This window comes from Muscardinus avellanarius, assembly GCF_963383645.1.
Source record: "Muscardinus avellanarius genome assembly, chromosome: 4".
NCBI lineage: Eukaryota > Metazoa > Chordata > Mammalia > Rodentia > Gliridae > Muscardinus > Muscardinus avellanarius.
This window is the reverse complement of record NC_137789.1, coordinates 72,412,738-72,430,239: the sequence shown is the minus strand read 5'-3', so window position 1 is coordinate 72,430,239 and position 17,502 is coordinate 72,412,738. Positions and strand designations below refer to the sequence as shown.

Below are 17,502 nucleotides of genomic sequence, written 5' to 3'. Positions count from 1 at the left end.
TACCTCTGTCCTTGACCATGGGCCTCCACCGCTTTGACCTCAATAGACCAGGCTCAGCCACCCATCTTAATATGCCAATCATATAGATGACCAGTGGGGAAAAGCAGGAAAGGAGCTTTTAATCAGCAAGGCTGCACCAGGAAGAACAGCTATAGGGTATGGTAGCTAAAAGTCTCTTCATAGGACTGACAGAAACTGAGGTTTCATACAAGGGAAATAAAGAAAAGGGTTGAGGGCTCGAATGGCTGCAAAGCTCTTGCATCTGGCAGTGTCATTCTGGTCAGGCCATGGTCATTGCCGCAGGACAGGCTCTGTGGAGCTTTCTGGAGGTTATCAGCACTGGAAGGAGAGTTTGGTTCCCACAGAGAGATGACTGTTTCTACTGAGGGGCAGGCTCACTGCCAGTGACCTGTTTTTCTAGGCTCAGTGTTGCTTGGAGTATTTTCAATCTTTTATCATGACGATGCTTATTAACCAGACCTGTTATTCCTGGATTTACTGCCAAAAAAGCGGCTCAGAGGAAGAAAAGTTAAAGATAAATGGAGCGGGGGCGGGGCCTCTGCAACTTCCAACATGGCCAGAGGAGATGGCAGCAGAAGGGTCTGTGGGGGAGGCTGCGCAGGGTACCTATCCAGTCTGGCCCTCAGCTGAAGCAGCCCCTTGCCCCATCCACACCTGCCGCGCCTCCCCTCGCAGCAGGATCGCAAGAAGTCAACTGGTCTGGAGAGGTGGCAGTGTCCCCCGTTAGACAACAGGCTTCTGAGCCTGGACTCACCCACCTTTGTCCTGTACAGGTACAGAGGAAAATGGGCTAATATAGATCTAGTGCCACAGAATGATGGTCCCAGTCCAGTGGTCCAGATTATCTACAGTGAAAAATTTAGAGATATTTATGATTATTTTCAAGCTGTTCTGCAATGGCATGTAAGAAGTGAGCAGGCCTTTAAAGCTCACCCAGGATGCTATTGAATTAAATGCAGCCAATGATAACAGTGTGGTGTGTTGGGAGAGTTCTCTTAAAGTCACTTCAAAAGGATTTACATAAGCCGGGCGTGGTGGCGCACGCTTGTAATCCCCGCGCTTGGGAGGCGGAGACAGGAGGATCGCGCAGGTTCGAAGCCAGCCGTGCTGGCGTAAGAGACCCTGTTTCAAAAATATAAAATAGGTCTGGGAGTGTAGCCCGGAGGAAGAAGGGCTTCCAGGAACCCCAGTACCACCAAAAAAAAAAAAAAAAAAAAAAAGGATTTACATAAGAAATGAATTACATTACTTCAATAATTGAGGAACAGCCTGAAAACTATCAAGTTTGGCACCATTGCCAAGTATTAGCGGAATGGCTAAGAGATCCTTCTCAGGAGCTTCAGTTTACTGCTGATATTCTTAACCAGAATGAAAAGAATTATCATTCCTGGCAACATCAACAATGGTTTAAATTCAGGAATTTAAACTTTGGGACAAAAAACTGTAGTATGTAGACCAACTTCTCAAGGAAGATGTGAGAAATAACTGCCTGAAACCAAATATACTTTGTCATTTCTAACACCACTGGCTACGATGACCATGCTGTTTTGGAGAAGTCCAGTACATTCTGGAAATGATCAAACTTATACCACATAATGAAAGTGCATGGAACTATTTGAAAGGGATTTTACAGGATCATGGTCTTTCCAAATCTCCCAGTCTGTTAAATCACTTACTTGACTTAGAACCAAGTCACAGTTCCCCCTACCTAATTGCCTTTCTCGTGCATATCTATGAATACATGCTAGAAAACCAACGTAACCACAAGGAGGATATTCTTAATAAAGCAGTAGAGTTATGTAAAGTCCTTGCTAAAGAAAAGGACAGTATAAGAAAGGAATATTGGAAATATATTGGAAAATCTCTTTAAAGCAAACACAGCAGAAAAAGTGACATGCCAACAAATATACAGAATAACTTCATGTAGAAGAGCTTGAGGAAATGCTTTAAAAAAAAAAAAAAGGAACTCTAATGCAGGAATTTAAAACCAGAGTGATCATTCTCTAACCTGTGATATAAAACATACATTGTACAGGTACTGTTCCTTAACAAGAACTAAGTATGACAATCCTTGGGTGCTGCTACTATTCAGACTAGCAAGTTTGGTTCTTTTAAGCTAATTGTAGGAGAGGGGAAAGGAAAATTCCAATAAAGAAACTACTACTTTTGTAGTCTTATCAACATTTATCCTAATTTCTAGCATCAACTTTTCCATAAAAGATGTATGTGTAAGAATTTGTATCAGGAATGACTGCAGGTAACTTGTATGTAATAGGTATAAGGTAATTTAAATTTTGTTTCAGTAAGCAGAGAATACAGCTGCTACATTAGAGTTGCTATGCCACTTACAGTATCTTGCTATCACTATAATCAACTAATGCCAAAAGAGTGGTTTTGTAATAAAGTCACCTACATATCTAAAAGCAAAAACAAACAAATAAATAAATAAAATGGAATCAGGGAAGGATGACACAGAGTTGGCTAGGAAAGTGACTGAATCCTCAGGCAACTTCAAATTTTAATCTCTTGGGAATTTCAGGCTCAGGGTGCTGGCAGCTTTGGTGTTTGGTGTGGGGCCTATTTCCCAGAGGAACCCAGTAAAGAAGAGCCAGGTTTATATCATAACTTTGGCTGGCATTGGGTCAGTGATTTGGGGGTGTTTGGAGGTTATTCTGCTTAAGAGCACAACCCAGAGAATGTTACACTATTGGGAGAAAGGATTGTAAAAATTATGCCAATGAAATTTACCGGGATTTCTGGACTTAGGGCAATACTTTTGGTTACCGCTTTGTAAAAAGAAATCATTCTCAAAGAATGTCTTACTTTCCCCCTTTGTTTTTATGAAATCACACATTTCTGTTAATTTTAAAAATTAAAATGATAAAAGATGAACAGAAATGTAGCTGTTATCTCCAGATCATTGGTTCTCACAGTGCCATATCCACATCCTTTGTTCACATCAACTAAAATGATGACATTTAGTTATTGATGGGCCACATAGTTCTGTACCATTAAAATGGATTTGAAATATTCCCATCACCAATGGCAATAATATCCAGAGTAATGTAGCAGAAGGCATTTCTCACATGTTTGTGGCAGTGCCACTATAAAAAGCTTATTGTGTTATGAGTAGTATCAAAGTACAGAAAACCAAATATGTATAATACATCATATTTGATATTATTAATAACTGCTACTGGATTATATATTTATTATGCTATAAACTTTATCATTTAAGTGTACTACTTTTACTTATAACAAATAACTGCTAATGTGGTTTATGTATTTAGCATGCTATATATTTATTTTATCACTAGTGTACTGCTTTTACTTATCAAAAAGTTTACTTAAATAGTATGACATGTTTTAGCAGCAGCAGCCACATACAGCTCATATTTACTTTTATCTCTTTATTGCATCAAAAGGCCGCATCAAGGAATTGACTTAAATTTTGTGTCACTACATGCTGTGATATTTTCACGAGGTCATCACCTGACAATACATTTCTCATGATATATCCTTGTTAAGTGATGAATGACTGTTTTCAAATGGACTGAAAGATACTTTAATTTTAAAAGCTTTTTATTAGTAAGTATTGGTTGCACATATTATTGGGATTTATTGTGATATTTCTATATATACATTCAATATGCACTGATCATATCCAACCACCCTTTTCTGTTTTAAAACTTAATGATAGGATATCAATATCTACACTTCAATTTTGGAGATGTATTAACAAACTAAGTTATAATTGATGTGACTATTGGCTTCTTGGTTGTCAGGAAGGTATCTCATTTGCCTTTTGTATGTTTTCATTTCACCCCTATAGTCTTTTATTTGAACCTTTTTAAAAAAAAAAACTTACCCAAATCATGTTAAGAGTAATTGACAGGAACTAACCATGTAGTTCTGGAGTTGAGGCCCATGTAGTGACCCTTTCATCTATGGTTCCTAGAGAAGCCAGCTCAAGGGTCAGGCCAGAACACAAGCCTTAGTAACTTTCACTCTTTTAGGCAGCAGTGTGGGGACTAAACCTAAGTTCTTTTTAACTATACCTCAGAACACATTTAAATTGTGATAGTCACTGGTAATCACTTGATAGTAGAATTATAAGTGCTTTTGTAATTTTGTTCTTTATACTTTTAAAAATTTCTGACTGTCCCAGTGAGTTTATTTTTTAAATAATTTTAACTATTTTTTAAAAATCAAGATAATTAATTCAATATACATATTAAAGTTAAAATTTAATTTTGCTCACATAAAAAGCATTTATGAATTGGCATATTTTGAGTAAGAAAAATTAGAAGGAAATATACCAAATTACTAATGGTGGCTCATGCGGTTTAAAGTAATGGTTTATATGTATTTTATGCTTGTCTGTATTTTCCACAATCTCCACTGTTAGCATGTATTGCATTTATCCTGAGAGCAAATGATCTTTAAAGGCATTTCGGAGGATCTTCTGCATCTCTAGGTCTTCTGGTTCTGCTATAGTTCTCTAGTTCATTCCACTTTGCACCTCAGAAGCAAGTAAAAAGCTTGAAACTTACTATACCACGTAGCTATACTTAAAGAAATTTATAAAAAAATAGCATCACATAAGAATGTAAAAAAGCACTTGTGTAGAGTTACCCACACCAGGGAAGGATCTTGCCAACCTGCTTTTTCTTCTCACTCCTTTACAGGAAATAAAATTCTTCCCCCAAAACTAGAATTTCACGATTCAAACCCCAGTTTAAACAATGGGGGTAGTTGTCGTTTCTTCATTTGAATAAGGTTAATCATTTGGTTACTTTTTTCCTAAATCACTTCTGTTTGCAGAAGCTCCACTGACTCCAGTGTGAGATAGGGGTGGTAGACATTCTAAAATAGGAACTCTTTCAAGGAGGGTAAAGTAAGTCTGGATGGAGCTTCATAGTGGAGGGTTCCAGGTGGCTGGGGTCAGGAACTGTGCTCCAGGTAATTAGAGTGAAGGGCAAGGCCTGGAAAAGTCTAAATGAAGGGAGGCTTTCATCAGAGATAAACCCCCCTGACTTAGTCAGCTCATGTAGCCTCAAGGACAGAGGGACAGGCAAGTCCTGTGAGTCTACAGAAGGTGATTTCAGAAACACCAGGATGGTCCTGATAATCACTTCTCCAAGTGCCTTTACAACCTGTTTGCTGATACTTGAATTATAACTAAGTGAAGCATAAATACCTATTAAGTATTTCATAATTCAAATGCTCAGGAACAAAAGAGTCTTGTATTTCACTTTTTATTTTTGTATTTTGAATATTTAATATATGATGCAATATATTGAGTATAGGACCCAAATCTAAATACAAAATTCATTTATATTTAATATTCACCCCAAAGTAATTTTATACAAATTTTAATATGCTTTAGTGAAGCCATACCTTCTCCCTTTCCCTGAAAAATAACCACACACACACACACACACACACACACACACACACACACACACCACAGTCATAAAAGTATTAGGGGGATTAATAAATTCTAGGAAGAAATCAATTTGAACATGTGTTTGGAAGACGAAAGTCAAAATATTTAGAAGAAATATCATTATGACTGAGGCCTGACTGGATTGTTAAGTTGAGGGAGACAAGGTGAGGCCCCATGGGTCAATGGAACACTTTGGACTAGACAAGTGGACTATGCCAGGTCTACAGGGTTCTGGCAGGTGATGTAAATAGATGGAGAAGCCCTGTGGCTTTTCACTTTCTCACCTTTTCTTGGTCAGTCACTGTCCTCTGTTCCCATTAACTTCTTTCCAGGAACTTGAATCTCTCATTCTGTATTCTCACCCCATCACCAGCAGCGTGTGGATTCTCTAAAAACATGCTGAAGCCCTTCTCTATGTGAGTGATGTTTTCAGCAATTTGGGTTTTTGTTGTTGCTTTGTTATTATTTTAATTTTAAAGGGCAGTGTTTAATCCTTAATTTATTTACCTCTGGAATCTCGTTATATATCATATGTGATTTTATCATTTCATCTTTGATTTCTTGCTTCGTAGCTTTATTATTCTTTTTAATGATATGAGTGTATTATCTGATAAATTAACCATTTATAATTTTTAAAAATTATATATTTTATTATTTTTAATTTATTTTTATGTGGAACATAATGAAAATGGCATACATTCATACTGCTTGGTGCCCTCCTCCACCCTGCTTCCCCTCCCCTTCTTCCCAACAATGAGTGTCGAGTTGAACCATGCTATATTCCTACTTTTACACATATTCAGATGTAGCTTCTCCATTAATAAACCTCAGCCTTCTTTCTCTCCTATCCTTCCATTCTAACTTTGCTGAGATTTACCCTCCATTATCTGGAGTCCCTCTGATATTTCTAATACTCCCTAGTTTGGGCATATTAGAGAAAACATATGTCCGTTCTCTTTCTGTGCCTGGCTGATTTCACTTAACATAATGTTCCCCAGGTCCTTCTATATTTGCGGGAATGACATGATTTTGTTCTTCTTTATAGCTGAATAGAATTCCAGTGGTGTATTTCCCATAATTTTGCAATCTATTCATCTGTTGGTGGAGACCTAGGTTGGTTCCATATTTTGGGTATTACAGATTATACTGCTACGAACATGGATATGCATATGTTACTGTAGTTCTCTGATTTCAACCCCTTTGGACAAATACCCAGGAGTGGTATAGCCAGATTATATGGTGGATCTATTCTGAGTTTTCTAAGGAATCTCCACACTGATCTACATAGCAGCTGAAATAGTTTGCACTCCCACTAACAGTGTAAAAGAGCTCCTCTTTCCCCACATACATGCCAGCATTTGTTGTTATTTGATTTCTTTATGCTTGCCATTCTGATTGGGGTTATGGAATCTCAGCATAATTTTGATTTGCATCTCCCTGATGGTTAATGATGTAAACATCTTTTCATGTATCTATTGGCCATTTGTATCTCTTCTTTTGTGAAGCATCTAGCTAGTTCAGGTGCCATTTTTTTATTGGGTTATTTGTTTTGCTAGTATAGAGTCTTTTGAGCTCTTTGTTATTCTGAATATTAGCCCTCTGTCAGAGTGGTGGCTGGTAAAGATCTTCTATTTGGTAGGCTTTTTTTTAAGGTTCTTAATTATTTCCTTTGATGAGAAGAAACTTTTTAGTTTGATGCCATCCCACTTGTTAATTCTTGCTTTAATTTACTGCACTTTGGAGGTCTTGTTGAGAAATTATTGCCCGTGCCTATATGTTGGAGTGTTGAGCCTATGCCCTCCTCTAATAATTTCAGTCTCTGATCTAATTTCTAAGTCTTTGATCCATCTCCAGTTGATTCCTGTATACCATGAGAGGTAAGGATTAAGTTCTATCTTTCTACAAATGGATAGCCAATTCTCCAAATATCATTTGTTGAAAAGGCCATCTTTTCTCCAATGTATGAGTGTGGCCCCTTTGTCAAACATAACTGACTATAGGTGTGTGGGTTAGTTTCTGTATCTTCTGTTCTGTTTCACTGGTCAGTCTGCCCGTTGTCGTGCCAATATCATGCCGTTTTTACTACCATTGCTCTATAGTATAATTTGAAGTCCAGGATTGTGATGCCTCCTGCCTGGTTTTTATTGCTGAGGGTTGCTTTGGCTATTCTGGGTCTTTTATTTCTCCATATAAAATTCATGAATGATTTTTCTAGGTCTATGAAGAATGTTGCTAGTATTTTAATAGAAATTGCATTGAATCTATAGATCACTTTTGGCCAAATGACTATTTTATTGATATTTATTCTACCTCTCCATGTCCAAGGGAGATCTTTCCATCTTCCAAAGTCTTTTTCAATTTCCTTCTTTAATGTTTTATATTTTTCATTGTAGAGGTCTTTTATGTCTTTGCTTAGGTTTATTCCTAGGTATTTTATTGGTATTTAGATTATAGTGAATGGAATTGTTTTCTCTATTTCTTTCATTGTAGATTCATTATTGGCATAAAGAAAAGCAACTGATTTATTTAGGTTGATTTTGTATCCAGCAATTTTGCTGAATTGGTTAATCAGCTTCAGTAATCTTTTGGTTGAGTTCTTTGGGTCTTCTAAGTAAAGATCATGTCATCTACAAATAAGGATAGTTTTAATTAATCGCTCCCTATTTAAATTCCTTTCATTACCTTCTCCTGTCTTATTGCTGTGGCAAGAGTCTCAAGGACTATATTGAAAAGGAGTGGTAATCATGTACATCCTTGTCTTGTTCCTGATTTTATAGGAAATTCTTGCAGTTTTTCCCCATTCAATATGATGTTGGCTTTGAGTTTATTGTTTATTGCCTTAATGATGTTGAAATACTCTCCGTATATTCCAGTTGTCTGCAGTGTTTTTAAGATGAATGGGTGTTGTTTTTTGTCAAATGCTTTTTAAGCATCTGTTGATATGATCATGTGGTTTTTGTTCACAGTTCTATTTATGTGGTGAATAATGTGTATTGTTTTGCATATGTTGAACAAGCCTTGCTTTTCTGGGATGAAACCAACTTGGTCGTGGTGTACAATTCTCTTGATATGGGTTTGAATACGTATAGGTAGTATTTTGTTTAGAATTTTTGTATCTATGTTTATCAAGGATGTTGGTTTGTAATTTTCCTTTTTTGAGGTGTCTTTATTTGGTTTGGGGACTAATGTGATACTGGCTTCATGGACGAATTTGGGAGAATTCCATCTCTTTCAATTTCTTGGAACAAGTTTTGAAGTACTGGGATTAGTTCTTCACTGAAGGTTTTGTAGAATTCAGCTGGAAACCCATTAAAGCCTTGGCTTTACTTTGATGGCAAAATCTTATTGTTGTTTCTATTTCTTTGTTTGCTATTGGTTGGTTTAGGCCTGCTAAGTCCTCTTGGTTCAGTTTTGGTAGGTTATGTGTGCTTAGAAATCTATCAATTTATTTCCATGTTTTCCAGTCTATTGGAGTATAAATTTTCAAAATAGTTTCCGATAATTCTTTGAATTTTCCCACTGTCTGTGGTGATGTCTCCTTTTTCATTTCTAATTATAAGAATTTGAATTGATTATCTTTCTTTTGGTTAGTTTGTCCAGGGGTTTGTCAATCATTAATCTTTACAAAGAACCAGCTTTTTATTTTGATTCTTTGAATTGCTTTTTTTCTCTATTACATTTATTTCTGCTCTGATTTTTAATAATTTCCTGCCTTCTGCTGGCTTTTGGATTAGACTGTTGCAGTCTTTCTAGGTCCTTGAGATGTGTCATTAGGTTGTTTACTTGGTGACTCTCTGTTCTTCTTACGTGGACACTTAATGCAGTAAACTTTCATCTTAACACTTGCCTTCAAAGTGTACCATAGGTTTTTGTGAGTTGTGTCTCTGTTTTCATTTAATTCCAGAAATTTCTTTATTTCTTCCCTTATTTTTTATCTTACCCACTCATTGTTCAATAGAGTATCATTCAGTCTCCATGTATTTAAATAGTTTCTTTTGGTCTTCCTGTTGTTGATTTCTTCTTTCATTTCATTATAGTCTAAAAATATGCAAGGAATTATATCTTTTGAATTTGCTGGTGCTTGCTTTGTGGCCTAGGATGTGATCTATTTTGGAGAAGGTTCCCTGGGCTGCTGAGAAGAATGTGTATTCTGCTGTTCCTGGTTGAAATATTCTATATATGTCTATTAGGTTAATTTGGTTTATAGTTTTCTTTAGTTCTGAAGAGTCTTTACTCATCTCTTGCCTTGAAGATCTATCTAGTGGTATAAGAGGTGTTTTGAATTCTCCCAATATGATTGTATTTGGATCTATTTGAGATCTGATATCCAGAAGGGTTTGTTTTACAAATGTGGCTGCACCCACATTTGGAGCATAAACATTTATTATAATTATATGTTCTTGATGGATTGTTCCTTTTAATAAAAGGAAGTGCCCTGCTTTGTTTCTACTGATGTGTTTTAGCTTAAAGTCTGTTTTGTTGGATATCAGTGTTAATACCATTGCCCATTTTTGGTCTCCATTAGCATGATATATCTTTTTCCATCCTTTCACATTCTACAAATGTCTTTGGCTATAAGGTGGGTTTCTTGCAAACATCATATAATTGGATTATGTTTTTTGATCCACATTGCCAGTCTGTGACTTTTGATTGGTGAGTTAAGTCATTTGTCATTAAGAGTTATTATTGAAATATGATTTTTTTTCTTGTCATTCTGTCTTCTATCTTCTGCTTGGTATAATGTTATTTCTGCTTTACTTAGATGCTCCACTGATCAACTTGATATCTTCTCTGGTTCTGAAAATTGCTTCTTTTTTTCTTCTTTACGGCTTTTTTCTTTAAGTATTTTCCCTAGTGGTGACTTTGATTTCATGAATTTTTTGAGATTCTGCTTATCTTGAAACACTTTCATTTCTCCCATAAATTTTGAATAATAATTTTGTCAGATATAGCAGTTTTGGTTAGAAGTTGCTTTCTTTTAGGGTCTGAATCACCTCATACCAATCTCTTCTGGCATTCATGCCCTAGGTTGTATAATCTGGGTGATTTTTATATTTTGCCTCTATATGTCACTCATCCTTTTGTTCTCACTGCTTTTAAGATTCTTTCCTTGGCCTCTATATTGGTCATTTTGATTATTACATTACATGAGAGGTCCTTGTTTGATCTTGTCTTAATGGTGGATGTTCTGTATGTCTCCTGGACTTGAAGATCCAAGTCTTTTTCCATATTTGGACAATTCTCTGAAATTATTTCTCTGAAGAGATTACAAATGCCCTTGGTCTATACCTCTATCTCTTCTTCAATACCATTTATCTGTAAGTTAAGATGTTTTGTATTGTCCCATAGTTGTTGGATGTTTAGGTTTTGTTGCTATAATGACTTATGTATGCTGTTGACTGTTCTTTTAGTTTGAACTGTCTTCTTTATTTATTTTTGCAGGTCTGAGAATGCCCTATTTTTTTATTCTTTATTTGGAAACAGGGTCTCACTAAGTTGCAGAGGGTCTCTCTAAGTAGCTGAGGGTATCTATGAACTGCGATCCTCTGGTCTCAGCCTCCCTAATGCTGGGATTACAAGTGTGCACCCACACCCAGCTTGAACTGTCTTCTAACGGTGATATTCTATTTTACATTTCATGTAATCTTCCATAATTTTTTTCTATTGTTTTTTTCATTTCATTTATTGATGCTTTCATTACATTCCAGACCTCTTTCTGATTCTTTCTTAGTGTCTCCATTTCCTCTTTCATTTCCTGTACACTTGCTTTGAGGCCATTCATCATATTGTAGATCAGGATTTGGAATTCTCCTTCTTGCATTTCTTGTAGGTCAGTATTCATGATTTCCGTTATTTTTTCACTGTTCCTATTTCTCGTAGTTTCAAGAATCTCAGGCTTGTTTTTCTGGTGTCTTGGCACGTTTTGTGGGTATTATGTCTAATCCAATCTTAGTAATAGGAATTTAGAAATGTCAGCAGGTAAGCAGTGTTTTTTTCAATGATGAGGGTTGGATAATGGGGGAGCAATTGGGATGATGGGTATAGGATATAGGGTAAGGTAGAGAATATGATTAGATTGAGTAATAATTTAAGTATGATAAGGTAGTATCTGATTTAGAATGAGAGAAGATTAGATAGTAGGACTCTTGTAGTTAGTAACTATGAAGATATGAAATACCTTGAGTATTAAACAAGAAGATACAGTAAGGGAAAAAAAGAAAGTTTTGAGAGAAGAATGTAGATAGGCTAGAGTGAGGAAGTTTGTAAAAGGAATGAGGATAAGGAGCAAATAAACACAAATAAAGTAACAAAACAAGATACAAATGCTAACAATTAAACATTAAAGACCAAAAAAGAAAAGAAAAAAAGGAATAATAAATAGAGAAAACAAATAAAGGACAGAATAAAATAAAAACCTAGCAACAATGTGCAGCAACAAAGCAAAACAAACAAAAAACCCAAATAAAAGAAAGAAAAGAAAGCAACAGTCCTACTAATTTACGAGTAAAGGGCTGAGCTCATATAATATTTGTATGTCTGATCACTGTGGTAGATTCTGGAGTACATTCTAAAGTCTCTTATTTGCTTTGTGCCCTATTGTCAGCTATTGAACCCACTCTCTTAGTGTTTGCGCCCCTCTCTCACCTCTGACAGCTTTGTATTTTGGTGTCAGGATGTCAGGTGTTACTGTTAATGAGTTCTGTGTAAGTCCAGGACTCTGTTTTTTTCCAGCCTGTGGTCTGCAGCTTGGGCCTTTGCACTCTCCACCCCAGGTTAAGGCCTGTTCTTCCCTACCCACACTATGCCAGCACTTCCCTACCTATAGGGGTGGAGTGCGTCCAGTGTAGTCTTGGACTGACCCCCTGTAAACCCGTGCAGGTACTGTGCCTTGAGCACCTTTCCTGTGCCTCTGGAGGATCTAACTGGAATAGCCTGCTGGGGTCCCATGGCTTCTCTGGGTGGTCTTCTACCGAGTACCGTTTAACGCAAGCTTGTTACCTGGCTGCCCTGCTCCGGGTCTCTGGAGGGCCCACTGTCCTGCTATGTGTGCCACCTCTGGTGAGCACAGGGGTTTTTGGATTATTTTCTGCATCCCTGAAGTGTGATACAGGTTGCAGCTTAATATGTTGGAGCTCTGTGGCTGCTTTCAAGCAATTAGATATTTTTTTTCTGGATTTCTTGGGGCTGCCACACCGCTGTCAGCCAGAGCCAGGACTAGTGGTTTTGGCCCACAGCCCATGGCCCTCAATGGCACCTGTGGGCTTTTTGTAGTGGATCTCACAGTTTAGAGTACTGGATTCCTTCCACTACAGTTTCTGGTTCTGTTTTGATTCGTGAGCTGTATTTATTTTGTCAAGATGATGCCTTCTCGGTAGTTGAACTTTATTTGTTTCAGCTACTGAAATGTGCTACATCTGCAGTTGCCATTTGAATCTCTCCTTTGTAATTTTTTTTTCTTTGCAGTACTGGAGATGGAACCCAGGGGCATTCTACTTCTGAGCTACACCCCCACCCTATTTTTTTTCTTTATTTTTAAACAGGGTCTCACTGAACTGCAGTCAGCTGAGGCTGTTCACAAACCAAGATCCTCCTGTCTCAGCCTCCCAAATGCTGGGATTGCTAGAGTGCACCACCACACTTGGCTACCATTTGTAATTTTTAGTTACTTTATTCCTCTACTTTTGTAGTTGTTGTTATAGGAGTTTTTCTTTTTTCCATGCTATTTTTAAATTTTATTCATTTATTTATAATACTAGTGATTGAACCTAGAGGTGTTCTACCACTGAGCTACATTGAAAACAGGAGTGAGGACTAGAGACAACTTAATTGCTTACAGCTTAATTGGTTAACTGGTTCCAGAATCTCCTGTGGTTAATTAGAGCTCAGCTACTGTGATTACCTCCATATTGGATTGATCTGTTGGAGCTTAGTGTCACAGTCCAGTCCATGCAATAACGTCTTGCAAAATTTTGATTACCAAAAAATGAGGTAATAATTGGTAAGAACTTATCAATTCATTATGCCAGTGAGATGGTTAATTTTATATGTCAACTTAGCTACATTAAGGAATACCTGGAAACCTGGAAAAGCACTTTTGGGGGTATGTATGCCCATGAGGATATTTGCAAAGGAGCTTAGCATGGAGGTCTGAGTGGATGGGGTGGGGAAACCCCACCCTCAGTGTGGGTAAGCACCATCCAGTTGACTGGGGGGCATGGCGAGAAGAAATGCAGAAGAAGAGTTGATCTCTCTACCTGAGAACTGGTACCACCCACATGCCCGCCTCCTACTTAAGATAGCAGGACTTGTTGCTGCTAGTCAGAGCAGGGGTTCTGGTTTCCCAGGAGACTCCATTGAAACCTGCCTGGATGGGAGGGATAGAAATGCTTTGTTACAGTTCCCCCCTTCCACCCCTATGACCTAAACTGACAGCACCTTACTGGAGACAAGAGGCTTACCCTATGTGGTCTTTTCAGATATGGAAGAATGGGAAAGGCCCTTCTTAATTTGATAGATAAAATAATCTTGGTTTGTCTTTTTCTGTCACAACCCTATAGCAATGTGGATGCAATTCACTAGAGCCTGGCAGGGGCATGAGCCCAAGCTTTCCATTCAGCCTTTGGTGATTGAATAGGTACAGAACCATAGGTTTTCTGTGCCATTTTGCTGGAGTAGAGTGGTTACTGTATAGCAGTGTTCTATTTTTCTCAACTGCTTCTTTCCTATTCCTTTGGTTAAAGAAAGTAGACTATTGTTGGTGTTTTTTTTTTTTTCCTACTTTGCCATCCTATCCCTCCTCCTTCCTCTTTCTTCCCCACCTCTTCCAGCCCTTTACTCCTCCATCTCTCTTGTTTTCCCCCTTCTTCCTCTCCCTTCTCTCTTTCTCCCTAGCTCTTCCTCCCAGAGCAGGTGCATTTTCTGCAGCTACTGTCCTTTAACATTTTACTCATTAGTATAATTATACTCCTTGGCCTTAGTACTGTGATACTTGCCCTCTGGGAGCTCGCCAGCCTTCCCTTTGGGCTATAGCTACACTGTTGGTCTTTCTTGTTCTGAGATTTCTAGTTTATTGAACAGAGCCACTCCTCTTGGCTTGCCTGGATCTCCAGTTTAAAAATGGCCATTATGGAACTTTTCAGCTTCTGTGACTGTGTAAGACATAAGTAATTTTCCTCTTGTATGGATATTCTATTGGTTCTGTCTCTCTGGAGAACCCTACTAAAACATAATTGTTGCAGATATAATGACCAGGATTTTTGTCTTATGTAGCAATATAAAGAGGTAAAATAATGCATACTTCATCTTCCTGTAGGTATGTCTTTCTCATAGGGTTTTAATTTTGTTCATATCATCTTATTAAAATGCATATTATTCTCTCATATTTATCTTGTCAAAAGTAACTCCTTAAAATATTTCAACTCTGTAGACTTTTTAAAAATAACAATGCATTGAACCTCCTTAACTACATATATAATGGTAGGTTATTAAAGGTGTATAAGTATTCTTCAATAAGCAAAGAATGTATACACATGTGTACACACACACACACACACACACACACACACACACACATCCTCCAGAGATACTTGTAAAGAATAACTACGAAAGTAGGAATTTTCTTTCCTAAAAGATTCTAACACTTGACATGGATATGTTTTTGGAGTATATCTCTTCTTAATCATCTATTGCTAGAAAGATACATAAAATCCATTCTAAAACTCAGCACCTTACCACTTACCCTAATGTTCCTGGGTATTCAGTTTGGCTCCTAGGTTCTAAGCTGTTTGGGTTCTTGTCAGGAACATGTGTCTCTTGTCTCTTTGAACTAGTAGCTCTTGGGTCATGTGGACTGTTTCATGCATCTCTATCTGAAGTTCAGCCAAAAGAACAGACACTCTCTGGTGGCACATTTTTTTAATGGTAGATCATGAAGTCACTAAACAGCACAAGACATGCAAGGCATCTATTTCTATCTAGTTTGTTATTGTTCCATTGGTGTAAGAAAATCTCATGGCCAAACCTAATACCAGCAAGATAGGGAAGTGTATCCTGCATGCAGTGGGTAGGGAGGGAAGTCACAATTTGTGAATTTAGTCAAACTGTCACAATCTCCTTTAACCTTGTTCCAAAGATGAAGGGGAGAAAAAGCTAACTCATATGCCACTCGGAACTTCACAAATGGCCAGTCTTTTCTCTTTTTACTTAGGTTTTTAGAACACTGGACCAGGCTCTGTGTCTTAGCACCTAAATTAACCACCTACTAGCCATTTACTGACCTTTCTCCTCATGTTAATCTCAAAGTGGCTTCTCCAAGTTTGGCTTTTTCTATATGCTGTATTTTCTTGAATGAAAAAGCCATTTTCTCTACCTTCCTATGCATGTAAGAACAAAAAAAAACCCAAATCAGAAAAATATTGTCATATATTATTTTTCAATGCATATGAGAGAGAGCAACTATTCATCTCTTGTGATTTTTCTTAGTCTCTGTTTCTGCTCTGATTTTTGTTATTTCTCTCTACTAATTTTGGATTTGTTTGTTCTTTTTTATAAGTTCTTGAGATTCCTCATTAGGTTGTTTATTTAAAATCTTTGTACTATGTTTTTATATAGGCATTCATTGCTATAAACTTTCCTCTTACTACTCCTATTGCTGTATCCCACAGGTTTTGGTTTGTTACCATTTTCTTTTTTTAAATATTCAATGATTACTTTTAATTTAACAGAAATGAGAACTCCAGTAGAAAATTATATATGAAAGGCAAAAGAGTAGCAAGTATATAAAGAGATGGTCAAATTCTGGTTATCAGAGAAATAAAAAAACAATATTTTACTTTGCATTTGTTAGCTTGGCAAACATTAGAAGGGGTAATAAAGACAAATATTGGTAGAGGTCTTGGCAGGGATGTGAGCAGAAAGACCTATAGGTGCTGTCAGTGGAATTTGTTTTGAGAAATTTTTTAACTTCTCTTCTTCTTCAATCACCTATTTTGAAAAATATTTGTTCAGAACTGTGTTGTTCAGTCTCTGCATAAAGCTTTTTGTCGTTGGCTTCCAGCTTCATTCCATTGTTATCAGAAAAAGATACAGAATGTGTTTTCCATTTTTTTAAAAATTGTTAAGATTTGTTATGTAGCCTAATACACAATCAATTCTAAAGAAAGTCCCATGCACTGATGAAAAGAATATGTGCTCTACAGCTTTGAGACAGAATTTTCAGTAAATGTGTCCTAAATCCAGTTAATCTATAAAAATTTAACTATAGTAAGTTATAATTGAATGAGATATATAATAATAAGTTTTTATCATTCTAAATTAGCTTTGTATTTTTAAATTTTTGACCATAGTACCCCTTCTATGGCACTCACACTAAGTCATGATGGTGGTACATGTACTACTACATAATACTACTACTATGACATACATACATACATATATATATATATATATATATATATATATATATATATATTACACACATATGCACACTGGGGATTGTATACACCTGCCATACTTCTGTTTCAGCCTCCCAAGTGCAGGGATTACAGGCCTGTTCCATTGCACCTGGCTTAATACTACTGATATAATGTTTTTAGTATCTTGTCAGCTGAAATGATTTCTATCGTGGGAGTAAAACAAAGGATTAATGAAGATGTGTCTTATTTTGTTTAAACTTTTCTTTCTTACACAACAGCTCAGTTTCTCAGGGATACTTGGAGTGGACAATCTAGGTCTTATCTACAATCTCAATTAGAACAATCTAATAATCTAATTTCTGTTTCCCATCCATGCATGAGCCAGGGCTGATATGATATGGCCCCAGGTCAAGGCAAGATGGGAAGGCAGAGGAACAGTAGGGAGGCTAAAAGGAAGGGACATGGAGGGTCTTGGAGGTGGTAGGAAAAGGATTCATCAGTATTCTGAAAATGTGAGCTCTTGAAGGGCAGGTGATTTTGGTGCTGTCTAGGTCACTGGTATGGCCCATGTTGTGGGAGAGTTATGCAGAAGAGTGTTAGAGACCAAAGTTATAAGGT

The 17,502-nt window shown here is 37.0% G+C and overlaps 1 pseudogene across 1 annotated transcript; it reads left to right on the top strand.

Moving 5' to 3' along the window:
• The first annotated feature begins 241 nt into the window (after positions 1 to 241).
• LOC308262323 (protein farnesyltransferase/geranylgeranyltransferase type-1 subunit alpha-like) lies at positions 242 to 1,948 on the top strand (annotated as a pseudogene). The gene is made up of 3 exons: positions 242 to 355; positions 697 to 1,068; positions 1,255 to 1,948. The product of its transcript is annotated as a protein farnesyltransferase/geranylgeranyltransferase type-1 subunit alpha-like (transcript).
• Positions 1,949 to 17,502: the final 15,554 nt, after the last annotated feature.